Source organism: Urtica dioica, chromosome 7 (assembly GCF_054948205.1).
Source record: "Urtica dioica subsp. dioica isolate 48M chromosome 7, U.dioica_male_clone48M_v1_H2, whole genome shotgun sequence".
In the NCBI taxonomy this organism is placed as follows: Eukaryota; Viridiplantae; Streptophyta; class Magnoliopsida; order Rosales; family Urticaceae; genus Urtica; species Urtica dioica.
The window spans coordinates 123,171-141,741 of record NC_142762.1 but is presented as its reverse complement, the minus strand read 5'-3'; positions in this window follow the sequence as shown (position 1 = coordinate 141,741).

Here is an 18,571-nt window from a genome sequence, read left to right as displayed (position 1 = left end):
AAAATGAGCTTTTCGTCTCGTACTAAAATGATGGTATGTCTGTTTACTGAGGAAATGAGTTTGGGATCAGATATATCAAAATTCTCTCCGCGTATTGAGAAGGGTTTTCGGGTTTGGGGATTTAGGGTATTTTTCGGGTTTTGGGGTTCGATGTTAGGGGGTTCGGGTTGAGGGGTTTGGAGTTTCGGGTTTGGGGTCTAGGGTTTAGGGGTTTTAGGGTTTATGACATCCGAAAATATAATTGGAATTCATGGTATGGTAAACTTGTAGACTATTTTTGTCAAAAACACTTGGTCGGCTATGAAGAGCATTTTACTTCTGATATCGCATTCTCTAAAGAGAACGAGCTTCTTGTCTCGTACTACAATGATGGTGTGTATATGTTTACTGATGAAATGAGTTTCGGATCAGATACATAAAAATTCCATCCGTAGATTGAAAGAGAAATTCCCAAAGGACAATTTTGTTAGCTTGAAGGTCGAATGGACAGAAGTGAGTAAATATTTGAACTTCTATGGACCAAAGAGCGAGTATGTTGTGGTGAGAAAGTCGAGCAAAATATAGATTTGGAGTAAAATGGGCTTAATGCTAATACTTATGTGCAATGCATCGCAAGTAATCCTCACACAATGGCCCTTGCAACCTGTGGAGGAGGTGGAAATAAAATACAAATATGGATGCCAGAATTGAAGGTATGTAAAACTTTATTAGACAACTAGTATTCTGTTTTGCAGTTATGATTATACTAATTTTATTTTATTTTTAATAACAGAAGAGGGATATTTGCCCGCGGTGCTGGAGTGGTCAATGCCGGCGGTGTCGTTGGAGATGACAATGAAGACGGGGTTTGGGTTTTGGGTTTTAGGGTTTATAGGGGGTTGAAGGTTAAGGGTTAGGGTGTTTAGGGTTTTAGAGTTTTAGGGGTTATAGAGGGTTTAAGGTATATGGTTTAGTGTTCAAAGAACCACCAGTCATCTCATACTTGAGTCGACCCAACATTTTAGCAGACAAAGTTTAGCCCATGTGTTTTAGGGAAGCCTAAATCAGACACGAGATCTACTTCTCCACCTATCGTAAAAAACACAACCTTGGTATTGGAATGCGCTTACACCTTCCGAAGGTAATGGACCACAATGTCTAAAAGATCATCGGTCACGAGGTGAGCAAGACCACCCTCACGGTGTTGTGTTTATGTTATAAATTTTATAGACTCAACATACTTTTAGTGTTTTAATTTTCCTAGCATTAACATTAATCTAGGTGATTCACCCGAGTTAACTAAATCGTATTAAAAACTCGAATGTTTCTAAGCTACCCTTAAAATGATATGTTTCGATATAGCTTAGTTATTAGGAATTTTGTGACATCTAGTCTTGATTATCTTAATAGTATTCTTCGACGGAAAACCTTTCAATTGGGTGAGAAGACATGGTCTTTTATTAAACTCCAGCTTAACCTCTTATTGATTTGGTGACACGGCTTTCTGATCCGTTCAACTAATTCGTTAATTAACTATCCTAATCATATTAGATAATTTCAACCCCAAGGGGTTGGTCTAGTGGTAAGGACGATTCTTGGGATCTTGCACATCCCGGTTCGATTCCCCTTGGACGCAATAATTAGGGCCACTGGGGTAGTCTCCCGGTTGATAATGCTAGGGCCTCGTAGATACAAACGATTGCTTATTTCCTTAATATTCATAAGAGAGAATAAAAACAATATCTTATTTCTTTTTAAATATTAGGGCATGTTTGGTAGAAAATAAAAAATGGAATGGAATGTGAATGAGAATAAGAATGGAATATAAAATATTTTTCACTTGTTTGGTTTATTTTTTTAATATCAATACATTAGAATGGAATGAATGATAATTTGACCAAAATACCCTGATCTGTTCATCTTCCCCATTAAAAAAATCCTTAAACGAAAGTTCTGGAAGGAATCCTATATGTGAATTGGATTGGATCTACAATTGAGTTTAGCATTTCTTATGCTCAAAGGCTCAGCCCACTGTCCGACGTTGTTATCACCCTCGACGAGTTTGTTAAATCTCGCTGGCTGACTATTTGCCGGAAATGGTAACGGTCGGAAAAGTTCCCCGTTGCCTGCACTCATCTAGGAAGTTGAAGAGAAATGAGCAAACTTTTTTCTAAATTGGAAGCTTCTTACGTTGTTATCAACGAGTTCATTGTTGGGTCTCGTTGGCTAGCGATTCTCCGGAAATGGTAACGGTCGGTGAAAATTCATGTAGTTGGACTCGTCCAGGAAGTGGAAGATATATGAGCGATTTTTTTTTTTAAAATTATAATATGTTTTGTTTTGTTTGAAAAATATGAGTGGGGGCAATTTTGGGATATTAAATTGTTACCGATGGAATGATGATTCATCTCACCTACTGAAGTAATGGGGATTCACTTAAAATAGATGAATGATGATTACATAGAATGATGATTACTATTTAAATAAGTAAACCAAACAATATATTTAATTCCATTCTATTCAATTTCGGCCTGATTCTATCAAACCAAACATGCCCTTACTCTCTTTTAAATATTCATGAGAGAGAATAAATGACAATATCTTATTTTTTTTTAAATATTTTTTCTATCCTTTATTTAAATTGAGGAGAAAATATTGGTAGCTACTAATATGGTGATGAACGAATTACACCACACAGCCAAGAGGGTATTGACGCAATCCCTTGTGCTCAATCACCAAATTTCGACTTCCGCATTTGTGAAAAGCCTAATTGCTTAAAGTTCAATTAATTATTTATTTACTTACTCCAACAATAAACAAATAAGTAATTGATAAATTATTTACTTGATCAAACAATAAATAATTAATATTAACATAAATAATTATTTAATTATGCAAATATCTATATTTCAGAATTGATGTTGTCAATTACAATTACAGCTAGTGAGATTATAATCGAAACCCTATTTTAGACTTACTAATATTAAAAAATGTTGTAACTATAAATGTAAAAAGCTAAGAATGTTATAAATCAACTGTCATTTGAAAGATGTAGTATTTTATAATTTTATATGGTTTCCGTGTATTACACCTCGAAAATGATTGTTGATATTTTTTCTCCGGATCCAAACCCCATTCTAGGCCTATTATTATTAAAAAGAGGAAATGGTGGCAAAAATACCAAAAGTTTGAATATTTGCATTTTCTTACCAATTGTTTAAAACCTGCGGGCAAAATACCTAAGGTTATATTTCAGCAACTCCGTTACTACTTGTGGCGTTAAATTAAATATCAACGGTCCAGATTAGAAGTTGTATTAAAAGAATGAAATTCAGAAATATTAAAAACATTTTATTAAAAAGGAATGAATTAAAAAAGAAAAAAACAAATTAACATAACAAGCGCGGCGGCTCCGACGACCTAGGGTTCCAGTTCGAGCTCGTGCCGGAGTTCGCGGCGGAGTCGGGGAACGTGGTTGCCGAGTCGGCGATCAGCGCGGGAAAGGGTGGAAAGTTTCTTGTCGACCTCGGCGAGTGCGGCCACGTGCTTACGTCGTGCAGGGGGTTCATGATGTCGGCGCGCGTGGAGGGAGAAGGGCGCTGCAGTAAGCCGACTGTGGAGATCGGCGTTGGCCACGTGTCGTGCGCAGAAGACGCCGTGGCCTTCGTAGCTCCCTCCGCAGCCGTTGATCTCAGCATCGACGCTTGCCGGTTATTCTCGCACAAACTCAGGAAGGAGTTCTGCCATAACTATGATTCTTTAGTCTAGAATGTTCTTTTTTTAGAGGGGATCACCAATCAATCAATCAGCTATGGATTTTGGATTCCATGGTTGATTATTGTGAGATTTATTTTAAATTTTTTTTCCTTTAACGGCTAACAGAAAATATAGAAAAAAGAGAGCTCCATTAGAGTGTGTACATACTGAGAGATTAGACATGGCACGCTTTCATTTTTTACTTGTTCGTTTGGCTTGTATTGTAATTTGTATCAATCAGCTGGTCCCTTTTTTTCCCTTAATTTTGATCACAAATGGCGATGAAGATGAAGACTCGATGAAGATGACGAAGAAAAGAAGAAGAAGAAAAAACCTAGGGCATTAATTTGGGGATTTTGACCCAGAGATGCTTTTTTATTCGTATAAAATGTATTTAATTTGTTTTTTTTTTATTCGTTATATTAATGGTTTTTCATTCATTTCTCATTACTTCATTGTCAAATAAATCAGAGATGATGACATCTGTAATACCCATCCAATTTAACGCCGCAGGTAGTAACGGAGTTGATGAAATATAACCTTAGGTATTTTGCCCGCAGGTTTTAAACAATTGGTAAGAAAATGCAAATATGTTCAAACTTTGGGTATTTTTGCCACCATTTTCTCTATTAAAAAAAATGTTGTAACTATCAATGCAACAAACCAAAAATCGTAAAAAAAGAATCATTTGGAAGAGTTGGTATTTTCTAGTTTTGTAAGTTTTTCATGTATTCATTTGGCTTCGAAAATGAGTGTAGATATTTTTTTCAAGGACCGAAACCCCATTCTAGGCCTACTAACATTAAAAAAATATTGTAAATATCAATATAACAAGCCAACAATCTTAAAAATTACATTATATGGAAGAGTTAGTATTTTTAAGTTTTGCAAGTTCTTCGTATACTAACCCTTTTGGCTTCGAAAATGATTGTCGATATTTTTTTTCCGGGATCGAAACCCCATTCTAGGTCTACTAACATTAAAAAAATGTTGTAACTATCAATGTAACATGCCAAGAATCTTAAAAAGGGGGTATTCGGGAAGAATTGGTATTTTCTAGTTTTGTATGTTTTTCGTGTACTAACTCCTTTGACTTCAAAAATGATAGCCAATATTTTTTTTTCGGGATCGAAATCCCATTTTAGGCCTACTGTTATACCGTCATTTTTCTTATGGTAAAAATGACATCTCAATTGCTAAAACGACGTTACAATATAAAAGGACAATTTAGTCAAATGCTAAAAATACGCATGACTAAAGCCAAGCGACAAGCGAATTTGTAACAAGCGACAAGCGAATTTGAGACAAGCGACAAGCGACAAGCGAATTTGGGACAAGCGACAAGCGAATTTGAGACAAGCGACAAGCGGATTTGCGACAAGCGACAAGCGACAAGCGAATTTGCGACAAGCGGCATGTTTTCCCTATAAATAGCTCACTCACACAAATCAAAATGGAATTCACAACTGAGAATCCTCTGAACTTTCAGTTTTTCTCTCAATCCTAGAATTCTCTCAGCCAAATACTCTCCCAACTTCAAAATTATCCCGGATCATAAACAAAGACCGAGAGCCACCTCTCGACGGGAGGAAGAAAAACAAAAATCCAAGAATCCACTCACATAGCAAACACACTCGCCCTAAACTACGTTATGACCTGATCCCGCAAAGCGGGTACGTAGGCAGCTCACGAAGAGCACGATCACACCCCCCATTCACCCTACTCGCTCCTAAAAAAAACACAAATCCTCTTGAGAGCCGAGGAAACGTGACCCTGACAACAAAAGATGAAGACACGTCGCAAGCTCGCACCCCGACACGTGTCCCGTAAATGTTATCCGAGAAATCGCATTAACATTTTGGCGCTAGAAGGAGGGGATCTCGAGAACAACCACGAGCTCTCCACCGACAAACTCACTTCCTCTGCGGAAGACCATAAAACTCACGTATAACAAATGGCTAGCCACCTAGCTATCTCCGAGGGCGGCGCCCCTCCGGCGGGAAGCATCGCATTCAACACTCGGGCCCGAGCCCGCCAAGACCAAGAGAACGACGCCCCCGGAGAGGAATCTCTCCCCGCACTCGTTCAAGGCGACCGAGACTCAAGAATGGAGCGTATCGAGACGGGTATCTTTCGTCTCGCCGGCGTTGTCGCAAGACTCGGAGGCCAAAACACCCTCATCAACGACGTCTTCAACGAGCAAGACGTACCGGAGTATATCCCGTTGGGATCGGAAATTGAAAACTCGGAGCAAGTCCCCGACGACAACCCCGAAGGCGAAGCACCCGAGCCCCGTCAAGGAGAAAGCGATGACGTCCCCGATCCGAGCATTCAGGACATCGGCCACCACCACCTCGAAGGAGCACGAGGAGTTCATTACCATCATCGACGCCATCAGGCTGGGCGAGCGATGGTCGAGCCAAGACCACGAAACCACCCGGCCACCTCACAAAGCTCTCGCTCCTTTGTCGAGGCTAGAACAGATCGGTCGCGTCCGTCCACCTTCGATCGCCGAGGCCACAAAGAGGACAAGGCGGATAACGGCGATACTCGAAGGTTCGCGCTACCAAGACGTGTCCATAACCCGAGACCCGGGACCCGCCATGGCCGAGACCAAAGGCAACAACTAAACGCTCGATGGGAGATTCCACGGAATCCCCACACCCCGGCGAACCCCCGAGCGGCAACGGGACCGATCCCGACCGATCCCCGTGATCCTGTCGCTTAAGGCCCCCGTGGCTCTGAAAATTCCGACCCCCGTGGTTCAGGGTCGCTCGATCCCCGTGATCGAGTCGCTTAAGGCCCCCGTGGCTCCGAAAATCCCGACCCCCGTGGTTCAGGGTCGCTCGATCCCCGTGATCGAGTCGCTCAAGGCCCCCATGGCTCCGAAAATCTCGACCCCCGTGGTTTAGGGTCGCTCGATCCCCGTGATCCTGTCGCTTAAGGCCCCGAAGGCTCCGAAAATCCCGACCCCTGTGGTTCAGGGTCGCTCGATCCCCGTGATCGAGTTGCTTAAGGCCCCCGTGGCTCCGAAAATCCCGACCCCCGTGGTTCAGCATCGCTCGAACCCCGTGATCGAGTCGCTCAAGGCCCCCGTGGCTCCGAAAATCTCGACCCTCGTGGTTTAGGGTCGCTCGATCCCCGTGATCCTGTCGCTTATCGCCCCCGTGGCTCCGAAAATCCCGACCCCCGTGGTTCAGGGTCGCTCGATCCCCGTGATCGAGTCGCTTAAGGCCCCGGTGGCTCCGAAAATCCCGACCCCCGTGGTTCAGGGTCGCTCGATCCCCGTGATCGAGTCGCTTAAGGCCCCCGTGGCTCCGAAAATCCCGACCCCCGTGGTTCAAGGTCGCTCGATCCCCGTGATCGAATCGCTCAAGACCCCCGTGGCTCCGAAAATCCCGACCCACGTGGTTCAGGGTCGCTCGATCCCCGTGATCAAGTCGCTTAAGGCCCCCGTGGTTCCGAAAATCCCGACCCACGTGGTTCAGGGTCGCTCGATCCCCGTGATCGAGTCGCTCAAGGCCCCCGTGGCTCCAAAAATCCCGACCCCCGTGGTTCAGGGTCGCTCGATCCCCGTGATCGAGTCGCTCAAGGCCCCCGTGGCTACGAAAATCCCGACCCACGTGGTTCAGGGTCGCTCGATCCCCGTGATCCTGTCGCTTAAGGCCCCCGTGGTTCTGAAAATCCCGACCCCCGTGGTTCAGGGTCGCTCGATCCCCGTGATCGAGTCGCTCAAGGCCCCCGGTGGTTCCGAAAATCCCAACCCCCGTGGTTCAGTGTCGCTCGATCCTCGTGATCGAGTCGCTTAAGGCCCCCGTGGCTCCGAAAATCCCGACCCCCGGAGACTTCATGTCAAGGAGTGCCTTGATTTTCTCGGGGTTCGCTTCGATACCTTGAGGGCTAACTATGTAGCCTAGGAACTTCCCGGATTCGACCCCGAACACACATTTGTTGGGGTTGAGCTTCATTTTGTACCGGCGGAGGATTAAGAACATCTCCCTCAGGTTGTCTACGTGGTTGGTAGCCAGCAGGCTTTTAACGAGCATGTCGTCCACGTATACTTCCATGGTCTTGCCGATTAGGTCGGCGAAGATCCGGTTTACCAATCGTTGGTAAGTAGCTCCTGTATTCTTAAGGCCGAAAGACATGACCTTGTAGCAGTAGAGGCCGCGATCAGTGACAAAGGTTGTCTTGATCTGATCGGGCTCGTGCATTCGTATCTGGTTATAGCCCGAGTAGGCGTCCATGAAACTTAGGAGTTCATGTCCTGCCGTGGCGTCGACCAGTTGTTCGATGCGTGGGAGTGGAAAGCAATCTTTCGGGCAGGCTTTGTTAAGATCTTTGTAATCTATGCAAATGCGCCATTTCCCGTTAGGCTTTTTGACCATGACCACATTGGCCACCCACTTTGGGTATTTGGCTTCTCGGATGAAACCAGCGGAGAGAAGTTTTTCGACTTCCTCGTTTATCGCTAGGTATCGTTCGGGGTTGAACGCACGTCTAGCTTGTACCTTTTCAGCGATAGTTTTATCGTCATTCAATCGGTGCACAATCACATCGGGGTCTATGCCAGGCATGTCTGCATGTGTCCACGCAAAGACATCCTTAAACTCCCGAAGGAAGGACGCGAGTTGAGTTTTGATGGCGAGAGGGAGTTGTGCACCGATCTTCACTACCTGGTCAGGTTTAGCTTCGTCGAGAATGATCGAAGTGAGATCGTCGGGGGTGTCAACTTTCAACCTCTCGATATCGTCGCGGGGGTCTAATTCCCCGAGTTGCCGTGCGTCTTTCTGATCACACGGGTAGTCGTCTTCCAGTTGGTAGATCGTGTTAACCCTTTTTTCAGCGGGCTTGCCGTCCACGCCCTGGACATAGCATATCCTCGCTTGGGTTTGATCACCAGACATGACGCCAATCCCCTCTTCGGTGGGGAATTTTACTAGTAGGTGGTACGTGGACGTGATAGCCCTTAGTCTGTTCAACGTGGGTCGCCCAATGATAACATTGTAGGGCGACTCTTGGTCGACCACAAGAAATGGGACCATGTGAACGACTTCGATACCCCCAGTAGTTTCGAAGGTGACTGGTAAATCAATGATTCCTTCAGTCATGACCTTTTCCCCTGTAAACCCAAACAGAGGGGTTTGAGTCGGGACAGGGCGGAGCCCCCCGAGCTTCATGCGCTCTAGGGTGGTCTTAAAGATTATATCGGCTGCGCTGCCGTTATCAATAAGAACTCTTTTTACCAAGTTGTTGGCCACCTGGGCCTTGAGGACTATAGCGTCATTATGCGGGTGCACAACTCGCTTGGCCTCTTCATTGGTGAATTGTATCGTCTCGTGAGGTACGGACGGAGGTTCCTCGTAGGTGAGGTTAACCTGCTCGGCAAGGCCTTCTTGAGAGGCAGCTCTGAGGAGCTTTTTTCTTTGCCGGGACGAGTCCCCGTCTTGCAAGCCACCTAGAATGGTGGTGACGATGTGGAGTTGCGCATCGGCTGTAGCCGCGACCATGGTACGGTCGGTGTTGGCGTTGGCCCCTCCACCTTTCTCAGGCTGTGGCCTGTTGCTGGCGGGGGCTGCCGCTCCTACCATGCGAAGGACAAACTCTTTGAGTTCTCCTTTCTGGATTAATGTCTCAATTTGCTTCCTAAGATGGAAGCATTGAGCGGTCGTGTGACCGTAATCCCGGTGGAACTCACAATAACGGGACCGGTCGCGAGATGCGAGGCTGCCCTTTATCGGAGCCGGAGCGACGAGCTTGTCACGCGCCATATCGTAGATTTGCTCTACCGGGGCGTTCAAGGGAGTGTAACCCGAGTAGTCTCTAAAATTGCTCGCAAGACGCGGCTTCTGAGACATAGGGGGTCGGCTTCTGAGATTGTGAGGTGATATATCGTAGCATCAATAAACAATGTGTTACAACAACAACATCGTGACATCGAGACTGCCGCCAACATGCTCTACAATATTCTTGAGATGTTTGGAGGGCAAAGGCATCAAGCAAGGCAATAAGCAGTCCGACAGTTTATGAACTGTCGCATGAAGGCTGGGACTCCTATCAGGGACAATATGATGCTGATCATCAGTTACCTGAATGAGATGGAAATCCTAGGATCTAAGATTAACGAGGAGACCAAAATAGATATGATCTTGGAAAATCTCCCCGAATCTTTTGATACCTTCAAGTGGAACTACTCCATGAACAAGCTAGAGTATACTGTTACCAAGCTTATGAAGGAGCTTCACACTGTTGTAGGTCTCACTAAGAGAGAGGAATCAAAGAGAGGCTCATGCTACTGAGCACAAAGCCTCTAACTCTAGATCTAAGAAGAGACCTCACAAGGCCGAAAAGAAAAACTGTCCTGCCTCTCTTAAAGCAAATGAACATAGTATTGTACTAGTTACCGAAGCATGCTTAGTAGCTGATAATGTATCAACGTGGATTCTTGACTCCGCTGCTACTAACCATATTTGTTGTTCCTTGACTGGTTTCAAGAAAACCAAAAGCTTAGAGGAAGGCGAGTTCTGTTTCAAATGGGGTGATGGGAGCCTGGTGTCTGCGAAGGATGTGGGATTTGTGACGCTATCTTTTGAAGATCGTACTTTAAATTTGAATAATGTTTATTTTGTTCCTACCTTTGGGAAGAACTTAATATCCGTTGCTCGTCTTCTTGAGCAAGATTATTGTTTAAAGTTCATTAAGAATGGAATTCGTATTTCGTTTCCTGATAATTCTTTTGTCACTGATGCATGTATGAAGAATGCTCTTTTCTACATCTATCCCACTCAACCTTCTCTTTTAGACACCGAAATAGATAATGATCTTATTAGGGAGCCAAAGAGGATCAAACTTTCTGAATCCTCCGATCTAACAAAATCAACATATCTCTGGCACTTAAGACTTGGTCATATTAGTCTAGACAAGATTAAGAGACTTGTGAGGGACGGTCCACTCCAAGCCTCTGCAATAGGTTCACTACCTATTTGTGAATCTTGTATTGAAGGAAAAATGACTAAGTGACCTTTCTCAGCCAAGGGTCGAAGAGCCACTGAGTTGCTGGAACTAGTACATTCTGATGTATGTGGTCCGTGTTGGAATCGATCTAGGGTTTGAGAAAAAGTTTAACGCTTCGTTAAGCGGCGGAATTTTAAAAATTTTCTTTTAAAGTAAAACTAGTTTTTACTAACCTAGACAAGAGCATGTGCATGTAAATAAAAACTAATATGAGCTATAAAAGTTACTAACCTTTCTTGAAGCTTGAACCTTGTAGAAGCTTTTGGAAAGTTGCAACGCTCGTCTCCCCTCGCAGCACGTCTCTCTTTCTTTCCTCGGCAACTCGAGCAACCACGAAAGTTTCTATCACTAAATCACTCGAAAAGAAGGAATCAGTGAGTGGGCACTTTTAAACACTACGACTTAAGAACGAGTCTCAAAGTCGCAGAGCTAAAGACTAGGTCGAGTGAGGACCTAGGTGCCAAGACAAGAGAAAACCGAAAATAAACTAGAGAGAGAGAGAAGAGGACTTCGGCCAAGTTCTAGAGAGAGAGTCTCTCAAATCTCTTAAACTTGGATGAATGAATTGTGAGGAAATGAGGCTCCTATTTATAGGAGAGGTCTCACCTTCAATAAGGTAGTTTCCTCTTCTATAGAATATCACATATTCATGAGCCAAATTCCTCTCTTTCCTATTGAGACACTCGGCCAAGCTAGGGCTTCTAGAAGCCTTGATTTGTTTCCTATTTTGTTCAAAGCTTGCCTTTTCTCTTAATGTGGCCGATTCCCTTATGCATCCTTATGCAAATTTGTTTTCTCTTTTTCTTTTGGCAAGTATCTAAATACATTTATGCACAAAATAAACTCTCCTATTTCTCTATTAGGGTAGGCGCCCAAGTCTCTCTAGAAGGAGCTTCTAGAAGCTTCTTCATTTGTTCATGACAACATGAGAAAGGCCCATTAAGAATTTTCAATAAAATTCTCATGAAACGAAATTAATTCACAAGGCCCAATGATCAAGTCATGGCCGAGTGAAACATGTCACAAAATGACCTTGTCAAAAATTTATTGACATTCATTTCATCCTTTGTCTCAAAAGACAAAAATACCCTTTTAACTATTTTCGTTCTTGTTTTGGCTTAGCTTCCAGTTTAACTATTCCTATCGATGTGATTCGTGACAGTGACCTCATGGACCCAAATGAACAAAGCTTTAGCTAAACACTTGGACTCAAAAGTTCACAAACCTTTTCCAAGTTTAGCTTAATGCCAACTGACTCCACTAAAGAGCTGACACTGAAAATCTCTCGGTTCAAATGAATTTATTTTCTACTCAAGAATTCGACCTAATTATGATGAGCGGATCCACTGAATATTATCTATGTTTACCCTTCATGAATGTCATCAGCTAGTCGGGATTTACTAAATTACCATTTTACCCTTCTAGCTGTTATTTCCTCAACTCCTTTGTCGCTTGTGAATAAGTTAGAAACAATGTATTGACGAGGAGCTAACAAGTCACATTGTTTCATCCAAAAGAGTCAAGACTCAATTTGGACACTGGCCAGTTCATTTATTCACACTCCAAGGAACAAAGCATGAGGTGACATACATTGCATTTCAGCAATCTTGTACATGAATTCCATATCTATGAGAACTTCACAAAGTTACTCATGACAGACTCACAACTTAGTACTTCACCAATAGGCCTTGTTCGGAATCACATAGTGAGTCCGAACTTTGACTTTCTCAAATGAGAATACTAAGGTGTGAAATGGCATGTCTCATTTCAGGATTAAGGTAAGCATGATGCAATTCATACATAGTGACTTCGAGACATAAGAGGTTAAATGGTTTGTTCTTATCTTGTCTCTAGAAGTGCACTGGTCAATTCAGTACCTTCGGAAGATACCTAGAAGAACTATAGAGTTCCTAACTCTCAATGCCTCATAACCAGACATCATAGATTCTTCTAACAGTCATACTGAGGTCAATAGTCCTTTGACCCTAAGATTGCGAATATATCGTTTTAAGCAAACTACGAAGAGTTTGTTCATGCAAATCTACATTTGTCTCTTCGTAAGTTGTTAAGTTTGTTTATGGACTAAAAGACTATGGTTTTATCATAAAGCTTCAGACAAGGAAGATTGAATGAACGTTTCAACTTTATTAAAGAATGAATAGGCAATTACAAGCAAGAGTCTTCATGAGACTTTATTACATCAAATGTTCAAAATAAAGACTACAACTCTTCTTGTGGGCACCATTGACAACAAACTCCCACTTGACTCAAAGAAGGTGTGTGTAGTCCTTCATGCCTAATCCCTCACGATGTTGGTCGAAGACCTTGTTCGCTAGGGCCTTGGTGAATGGATCTGCGAGGTTGTCCACCGTTGAGATCTTCTTCACTTCTACGTCTCCGCGCTGCACGATCTCTCGAATCAAATGGTATTTCCTCTCAATATGCTTAGAGCGCTTATGGCTTCTAGGTTCCTTTGAGTTAGCGACAGCCCCACTATTATCACAATAAAGGGTCATGGGCTCGTCGACGTTTGGAACAACTTCCAAATACTTAAGGAATTTTTTAAGCCATACAGCCTCTTTGGATGCTTCACAAGCAGCCACATATTCTGCCTCCATTGTGGAGTCAGCAATGCAAGATTGCTTAATACTCCTCCACACGACAGCTCCACCATTAAGGATGAACACAGATCCCGAAGTGGATTTCCTGGAATCCTTATCCGCTTGAAAATTGGAGTCGGTATATCCCGTCATAGTCAGGTCAGTACCTGAGTATGTAAGCATCAAGTTCCTAGTTCTTCGAAGATACTTAAGAACATGCTTAACAGCAATCCAGTGCTCGGGTCCAGGGTTGGATTGGAAACGACTAACTACGCCAACGGCGAAACATATATTAGGTCGGGTGCAAAGCATAGCATACATGAGGCTTCCTACGGCAGAGGCGTAAGGAATTTTCCTCATGTCTTCAATCTCTTGTGCAGTCTTGGGAGACTGGTCCTTAGAGAGTGAAACTCCATGCCTAAAGGGTGTTTGACCCCTCTTGCAGTCTTGCATCGAGAAGCGATCCATCACCTTATCAATATAAGATGCTTGAGAGAGCGACAGGGTCCGGTTTTTCCTATCTCGAAAGATTTGGATTCCCAGAATGTATGCAGCTTCTCCTAGATCCTTCATATCGAATTGCTTTGCCAGTCAGACCTTAACCTCAGATAACTTACCCACGTCATTACCAATGAGCAGTATATCATCGACATATAGTACCAGAAACACAACTTTGCCTTCGTGTATTAACTTGTAAACACAAGGCTCATCTATTGACTGTTCAAAGCCGAAGCTCTTTACAGTTTCATCGAATCTAATATTCCATGACCTAGATGCTTGCTTTAGTCCATAAATGGATTTAAGCAACTCACAAACCTTGGTCTCTTGACCTTTATCCACGAAACCGTCTGGTTGAGCCATGTAAATGCGCTCGTCAAGATTGCCATTCAGAAAGGTTGTCTTGACATCCATTTGCCAGATCTCATAGTCGAGAGCTGCAGCTATGGATAGGAGTATGCGGATGGATTTAAGCATCGCGACTGGCGAGAAGGTTTCTTCATAGTCAATCCCTTCTTGTTGGGTATAACCCTTTGCCACAAGTCGTGCTTTGAACGTCTCGACGTTCCCATCAGGACCCCTTTTCTTCTTGTATATCCACTTACGCCCTACGGGTTTAATCCCTTCAGGAAGGTCTACAAGTTTCCAGACTTTGTTGACATACATCGAGTGCATTTCAACTTTCATGGCGTCAAGCCAAAGGTTTGATTCAGAACAAGCCATCGCTTGGCTATAGGAAACAGGGTCATCCATGTCGGAGACGGCTACAAGAGAGTCTCCATAAGACATGTACCTGTCCGGCTTTTGAATAGCCCTCCCACTACGTCTAAGTACTACTTGACGAGATTCTGATGAGTTAGGTTGTGTTTCAGTTGGGGTAAGAACAGTTCTTACAGATGAGGTAGAAGCTTCCTCACCCAACTTTTCTTCAAGCACAATTTTGCTTCTAGGTTTTGCATCCTTCATAAAGTCCTCCTCAAGGAAACGAGCATTCGTGCTAACGAAAGTCTTATCGTCCTCGGGACTATAGAAAGTAAAACCTTTGGTTTCCTTCGGATATCCTACAAACAGGCACAATTCTGACCTACTAGCCAACTTGCTAGTCTTTTGCCTCAGCACGTGTGCAGGGCAACCCCAAATTCGGATGCGGCCAAGATTCAATTTACGGCCAGTCCATCGTTCATAAGGAGTACCAGGAACCGTCTTGGACGGAACTTGGTTCAGAATGTAGGCGGCTGTTTCGAGGGCATATCCCCAAAAGGAAAGCGGGAGTGATGAGTAACTCATCATTGATCTAACCATCTCCATAAGAGTTCGGTTTCTTCTCTCTGACACTCCGTTTTGTTGAGGTGTGCCAGGTGCGGTAAGCTGAGAAGCGATACCTTCTTCTTTAAGAAAGTCATCGAACTCTCCAGACATATACTCACCACCTCGATCAGATCGAAGGGTTTTGATCACTTTGCCAGTTTGCTTTTCCACTAAAGCCCTAAAGACCTTAAATACGTTAAAGGTCTCGGATTTGTGTTTAAGCAAATAGACAAACCCATATCTTGAGTAGTCATCAGTGAAGGTAACGAAGTATTCGTATCCTCCACGTGCCTGTTGGTTGAGCGGACCACATACATCAGAATGTATTAGTTCCAGCAACTCAGTGGCTCTTCGACCCTTATCGGAGAAAGGTCGCTTAGTCATTTTTCCTTCTATGCAGGATTCACAAGTAGGTAGTGAACCTATTGCAGAGGCTTGGAGTGGACCATCCCTCACAAGTCTCTTAATCCTATCTAGACTGATATGACCAAGTCTTAAGTGCCAGAGGTATGTTGATTTTGTTAGATCGGAGGATTCAGAAAGTTTGATCCTCTTTGGCTCCCTAATTAGATCGTTATCTATTTCGGTGTCTAAGAGAGAAGGTTGAGTGGGATAGATGTAAAAAAGACCATTCTTCATACATGCATCAGTGACAAAAGAATTATCAGGAAACGAAATACGAATTCCATTCTTAATGAACTTTAAACAATAATCTTGCTCGAGAAGATGAGCAACGGATATTAAGTTCTTCCCAAAGGTAGGAACAAAATAAACATTATTCAAGTTTAAAGTGCGGTCTTCAAAAGACAGCGTCACGGATCCCACAGCCTTCGCAGACGCCAGGCTCCCATCACCCCATTTGAAACAGAACTCGCCTTCCTCTAAGCTTTTGGTTTTCTTGAAACCATTCAAGGAACAACAAATATGGTTAGTAGCAGCGGAGTCAATAATCCACGATGATACATTATCAGCTACTAAGCATGCTTCGGTAACTAGTACAATACTATGTTCCTTTGCTTTGAGATAGGCGGGACAGTTCTTTTTATCGGCCTTGTAAGGTCTCTTCACAGTTCCAGAGGCGGAGGCTTTTTGCTCAGTAGCATGTGCCTCTCCTTGATTCCTCTTTCTCTTAGTGAGACCTACAGCAGTGTGAAGTTCCTCCATAAGCTTGGTAACAGTGTACTCTAGCTTGTTAATGGAGTAGTTAATCTTGGAGGTATCAAGAGATGCGGTGAGAGTTTCTAAGATCACATCTATGACATTCTTCCCATCAATCTCAGATCCTAGGATTTCCATTTTATATAGAAAACTAATGATCAGTATCATGAAGTCTCTAACAGGAGTCCTAGCCTTCATATGACAGTTCATAAACTGTCGGACTGCTTGTTGCCTTGTTTGACGCCTTTGCCCTCCAAACATCTCAAGGAGATTGTAGAGCATGTCAGCGGCAGTCTCGATGTCACGATGTTGCTCTTTCAGCATATTGTTCATAGATGCCAAGATATAGCACCTCACAATCTCATCGGATCGAAGCCAGGCCGCTAAGGCGTCATTGTCCTCTTGAATTGAATCATCATTCATCAGAGGAGGACACGGGGTGGTGAGTACCCATTTGTGCTTGTTAACGGTAGGTATTATGTCGAGGTTACGTTTCGAATCTACGTAGTTTTCGTTTTCGAGTTTGATCGAGGAAAGAAAGATTGAGAGATGGTTGAGAGACATATTGCCTATATAAGTTGAAACAAGTTTATGATTAGTCTTTGGTTTAGGATTTAAGTTTTATTAAGACTTTTATAAAATCCAAAGGTGTTATAAACTAAACGATAATTTACTCCCTCAAGAGAAGGCCGCAAAAAATCTCCATTTATAAGTAAATGACACATCATTAATGCTAAGCCAAGATGTCAGTACATCATTTTGACTAGCCACCTTGTAAATTGGTTTGATCACTCATATCCTTTCGCAGAGCCTTAAGGAAGGATACTAGGGATTGAGCCTAAGTGTGCAACCAACCACTTAGTCCAAAAGATCAGCTTTGAAAAACAATCCCCCAAGGGGAGGCCTTGCCATCATTGCATCACTCTCGGACGTAGCTCATTGAGCAATGATCGAAGCAATAACGCCTTGGAGTACTCACATTTAAGTGAGGGTCGCAAGTGCGGCTCTTAGTCCCACGTTATTGCATCTTTCATTAGTGTTGGGGATCGCGGGTTACAAACAACGAGTATAACCCTCCCACTTAGTTTTTGGAGTTGGTTCATCGACTCTTTTAAGTTCGGAAACAGATTTCCTAGTTAGAGAGCGACAGAGCGGACAACTAGAAGAGAATCCTAGATCGACATGTTCAGAGCAGTATTAGTGCATAAAGGCACAAGGTACATACTCGATCTTTTCCTATTTTCTATTTCGGGAAAGTGCGTGAGGGAAGTGTGAACTTCAACTCACTCGAACACTTGAAAGTTTGAGATTACACATCTTTTTATTTTTCGGCTTGTCTACAAGGAGACCTCCCACTCAAAATTTCAAGAGCATATAGATTTTGAACATATGTGATATAGATATAGTTTTGAAAACATTTTGAAAACTTATTTGATTTGGATGACAAAATATTTTCAAGTTTGAAAGTGAAAACGATTTTTCAAAATTCAAACTAGTTTTGTAAAAAAACAATTTCAATTAATCTTTCAAAAATCAAAACTTTTAACCTTTACACATCATGTTTATAATCATATGAAAAACATTTTTGCTCAAGAAAAGTTTCTCATTAGAGTTCTATAACTCATGGTAGTGGGGTTTGAAAATCCGGATTTCTAAAAAACTGGAGTTTCAGACAGCCGCGCACCTCGGAGTAAAATCGCCATATCTGGCGGCTCCGATGTCCTTTTCAGCCGAAACCGGTGGCATTGGACAGAGGACAGACAGAGCTTTAATTTGATTCAAGAATCATTAAATTTAGATTTCTGAGAAGAGAGTTATGCCGCTTTTAATGCGGGTTTACATTCCAGCTCGAAGAAAAAGAAATAAATTAAAGCTTCGTCCTTTTAGGTGCGAAAAAGAATCGAGTGTAACGGAACGTTTTAAGATATTGTTTAAAGCTTTTATTTGTGTTTTATTAGCAGGGTAATAACATAGAATAAAAGAAATAACAACATGCATAAAACGATTCAAGTAAATAAACGAAACTAGCAAGAAAATAAAACTAGTCACAAAATTTACTCGAAAATTCTCAAACCTTTAAAACACGTTTTTCAATATAAAAAATTAAAAACTTTTAGAACTGATTCTAATGTGTTTTAAAAACATCCCAAACTCATAGAAAATCAACATGCTTTTTAATTTAAAGACAAGAGCATTAAATTAAAAAAAAATCTAAGATTACAATTCTAACTTGTCACAAAATTAGTAAACTTTCGAAA